General features: G+C 39.3%; 1 pseudogene; it reads right to left on the minus strand.

The window, feature by feature from the left end:
• Window positions 1–904: 904 nt before the first annotated feature.
• LOC130853657 (40S ribosomal protein S27-like) lies at window positions 905–1161 on the minus strand (annotated as a pseudogene).
• Between the last annotated feature and the right edge of the window lie 3670 nt (window positions 1162–4831).

Below are 4831 nucleotides of genomic sequence, written 5' to 3' on the forward strand. Positions count from 1 at the left end.
ATGATACAAGTAGTCATTGTGTTTATTTAGAAGAACACCTCAGATCTCAAAGCAATTTCGAGAGCTCGGAACACAGAACGCCTGTATAGGCATTTTTGAGAGATAGCTTAGTAGATTTAGACTCCAACTTTTCCCTATTGTAATCACCATTGAAGAGTGTTTGAGACAGGATTGCTACTTTGTGGGGATAGACAAGAAGTGATTACTGGTGAAATGCATGGTACTTAGAAGTGACAAGACAGTGTAGGAGGCCAGATTTTAATTTCTAGGTGTGTCATCTAGAATGGAGTGGAGAGGGCGTTTTTGTCACATAGTGTTTAATAACAATTACGTGTTAATGGTAAGGACTTGTACTATCCAAAGCTTACTTAAAATGTTATCTAAAACATGTTGTCAAATTCTCTTCCTTCTTTATGGTTTCGGAACGCTATTTGGTGTATAGCTTGAACTAGGAGACTTTGGTGACACGAAGGCAATAGAAAAAAAATGATAGCTAACTTCTATTAGGCACTAGAAATGTGCCAACTACTCTAATTCCTGCTTCTTTCAGTTCCGTGAAGTATTCTGAAGATGTGGAATCTCAGGGCTTCGGAGGTGAAGTTACTTTCCCAGGGTCACGCAGTTCATTGGTGATAAAGCTGTAAACCCAGCTCTGTTGACATATTGTAGCATCTGTCCCTGAAAGGGAGAGAGGATGGGCAGTGCTTTGTTTACCTGATTTTAATCTGGTTGAGGAAAGAAAGCTGGCAAATCCTTAAATACCTATATGTTAACTGAAGCATAATCTAATACTAGAAGTATAGTACTCTATGGACTTTTATGCATGTTCTAGGTAGATTTTTTTCTTTTTATCCAAAATGTGTTTATTGAGATGGATTCCCATTCTTCTTGATTCAGGGTGCTTTCAGTGCTGCTTCTGTCTGAAGGAGCATCCTTCTGTAAGCCTTGCTTATTCCTCCTGTAGACTGGCAGAGGACAGTAGAGCAGCCAACTCACCAAACTACTGTTTGTGCGTGGCTAAAAGATGGTGGTGATCTTATAGCATCCTGGGCATTTCACATCCACAGGATAGGAATTGTGGCTCTGCACCAGAAGCTTCTTCTCGTGTTTGATCTTCTCCTCTTCTGGAGAGGGATGAAGGAGAGCCTTTGTGAGAGGCATGTTCTCTTGGCGAGGTTGTCACCACCAGAAAGGGAGGCGGATGGTTTGATGTTCGTGTTTTTGTTCCTTGTGAGTTTCGCTGTGTTTGCTGTAGTAAGATGTGTCTTTTAATATTACCGGAATGATGGACTTTGGTTGCAGGCCTGTGTTGAAGGGCTGAAAGGGCAGAGGCATCCTAGACGTTTGTCCGGGAGTTGAAGCAGCTCCCATCCTGGTGGTCCAGCAGTGGCTGGGTGGGGGCGGGGAGGTGGCATTTAATGTCAGTTAGTGCATTCTTAGGGTTCGTATGCTGAGTGGTTCTTATTCTATCTTGAAGCACAAAACAAGGTGAAAAAAAACCAGAGGGCTTTGGATTGAAGCTTTTTTTCTCTCTATTTTTTATTGAAATAATGTTTTACAATGTTGTGTTAGTTTTAGGTGTACAGCACAGTGATTCAGTTATACACACACACACATATTATTTTTCACATTCTTTTCCCTTATAGGTTATTATAAAATATTTGGTAGAGTTCTCTGTGCTATATAGTAGGTCTTTGCTGTTTATTTTATATATAGTAGTGTGTATCTGCTAATCTCAACCTCCTAATTTATTCCTCATCCCTCATCCCCCAACCCGCCCTCTCCCTCCATCCCACTTTCCCCTTTGATAACCAGAAGTTTGTTTTCTATGTCTGTGGGTCTCTTTCTGTTTCGTAAATAAGTTCATTTGTATCTTTTTTTTTTTTAAGATTCCACATATCAGTGATAGCATATGATATTTTTCTTTCTCTTTCTGACTTACTTCACTTAGTATGATCATCTTTAGGTCCATCCACGTTGCTGCAAATGGCATTACTTCGTTCTTTTTTATGGCTGAAGCTTCTCATGTAAGCTGAAGTGCCTCAGGGAACCTCCACAGGTTTCAAACCTAATCACCATCTCTGCATCCCACACACGATGCAGGTGCTGAACTTGCTGGCCAGCACAGAGCATTCTCCCCAGCACCATCCTTGTTTGCTTACCTGTAAGAATTGTGACCTAGCAAAATACCCTTCCTTTTTTATCGAGCTCTGTCCTCTGCCTGCACAGTGCAATCTGGATGCTTTCTTTAGCGTCGTAATATATGTCGTTAATTTTAAAGGTGAATTAAAGTGTTGAAATATTGCATTGCTCTAAGAAAAATAACTGAAACTAATCATAAAAAGTGACTGTCTTTTATTTACTCTGGATGAAAAACTGAACTGAAAAAACCAAACTTAAATTGCGGCTAGCATAAGCAGAGAGAGGGAAAATGGAACCTTAGTGATGGGTTCAAAACCTTTTAAAATAAATATTTCTAATATTATACCTAACACAACTTGATTTATGTAAGAGAGAGCATTGAATTAAATCTCTCCTCTACATATCATAGTAGTTTTAGATCTGTTATCAAATTATGTAATGGCCAATAGCTTTAGAAAAATACAGTAAAAGCAACAGCCAACAATCACTTAAAGTGAATAAATAAGCCTCTCAAAGTTATACTTTTGTTTTTCCAAATGGAGATACTTTTAAGGACTTGTCATTGAAAGTAGAGACATACTCAGTTTTTAAAAAACAAGCTTGCCTCTTTACCAAATGTAAATTTAGTCCTACCCCTGATAGATGGCTTAATAGAAGTCAATTGTATACTGGGATGTTTTTATTTTTTAAATGATACTCCAAAAATTATGACTGCTTGTAATTTGGAGCGTACTTGCTTTTCTTTGTATACGAGTTAAATCTGTAGTAATCTTAAGATGAACGTGATTTTAGCATGATGATTGGGGATTATGAGATTTGTTTATGTAGCTGATTGAATTTTTTTGTCTCTAAGCATCTTTTTATAAAAAAAAATCAAAGAGCCATATATTTTGGTCATTTTTTAAAGTCTGCTTTTCCCTGTTTATTTTTTAAGCCAGTTAAATGCCTTACTGAACCGGAGTGGGTAAAGCAAATGAGAGCTTTTTAAAACTTCCTGAACAAATGTGGTTCCTGTTGATGGGATGGATGTGAGTCCATGATGGATGTGAGTCTATCATCAATATTAGGGGGCGGACATGGTTAATTAATTAACATCATACCTTTTTGTTTTACCCACGTAAATTCCCCTAAGGCGAAATGTTTGTTCATCCCTATAGAACGCAGTGTGTGGTTATAAACACAGAAAGTGCTTTTCCATGTTACCCAATGAAGGGAGATTTACATGGCATTAGAACAGCCCACAGCCAGGCGGTATGGACCTACATGTTGTGTATGCGTCTCGTGTCCATAGCATTGTAGTCACGGCTTAAGTAAGTAGCAATAGTTACGTGTTGTCAAGCCTTTCTGCCTCCCCACACCCTCCCAGCAATCTTGTTCCACTTAGCTTTTTCAAAGGAGACACCATGAATCCCTGTTTCCTTTGCCATGGGTCAGGGTGGTGATGGCAAGTCTCTTAGCATCTCTGGGACCCTTGTGGGCTCATGCTGTGAGATGATAGGAGGCCTGTTTACTCCAGGAGGTGCCAAACGAGATGACGTCTTTTCACGACCTACCCACTGTCCTGTAGCTTGTTTCTAACTAATTAATTTTAGGCAGCAACTTCTGTATTCCACAGGATGTCTTAGTCCATTTGGGCTGCCATAATAAAATAGCACACATGGGGTAGCTTATAAGCACAGAAATTTATTTCTCACAGTTTGGGAGGCTGGAAGTCTGAGATCAGGGTTCCAGCACAGTTGCATGAGGGTCTTCTTCTGGGTCACACCTTCTCATTGTGTCCTCATATGGCAGGAGGGACTGGCTCTGAGCTCCATGGGATGTTTTTTATAAGGGTGCTAATTCCATTCATGAGGGCTCCACCCGCATGACCTAATCACCTCCCGAAGGCTCCACCTCCTAACACCATCACATTGGGCATTAGGATTCTAACGTGAATTTGTGGGGGATGCAGACATTTAGACCATAGCACATGAGAAAATGTGAACAGAAGAGGGAAAGTTTTGAAAGCTAGAATGATAGGAAATTATGCTTGAATGTGTATCAACACCGAAGGCATTTTTGTTTACTGCATCACCTGTATGGTGTTTGGGAAAAGCCAGGCATCACTGTTATTTTTATTAGCTTTCACAGTAGGGTAGGACATTGAAGGAGAAAGCAGGAAACCTGCAGGAGAAGAGTGGGAAGACTGAAGAAACACCACCTTGCAGTTAGGCAGGCATATGTGTTAAGAGGAAATGGTCTGAGATAATTCCTATATTTCCATGAATATTGTAAATTACTGTTTGGTGTCTGTGCTCCAGTTCATTTAAATACCCCAAATGTATTTAACTATACTGTAAGAACACTTGCTAGACTGGAATGTAGACTTTTTTAGAGGTTCATAGCTGGCTTTATCCATATGGAAATTCCCCCTTGTGTGAGCATAAATCCATCGGTTGAACATAATTTTTGTTATTTTGGAGAGAAAAGATTATGACATAAACGGTCATTTTAGGTATGTGAGTAGCTTTTACTTTTTCTCTTGATCTTATTCAGTAATTTTTTATTAGTTATTGATGGCTTCTTTTCTTTTTTTAAGCTTTTTATTGGAATATAATTGCTTTACACGCTTGTACCAGTTTTTGAGGTACACCAAAGTCAATCAGCTGTATTTATACATATATCCCCATATCTCCTCCCTCCTGCGACT

This window comes from Hippopotamus amphibius, chromosome 5 (genome assembly GCF_030028045.1).
Source record: "Hippopotamus amphibius kiboko isolate mHipAmp2 chromosome 5, mHipAmp2.hap2, whole genome shotgun sequence".
NCBI classification, from domain to species: domain Eukaryota; kingdom Metazoa; phylum Chordata; class Mammalia; order Artiodactyla; family Hippopotamidae; genus Hippopotamus; species Hippopotamus amphibius.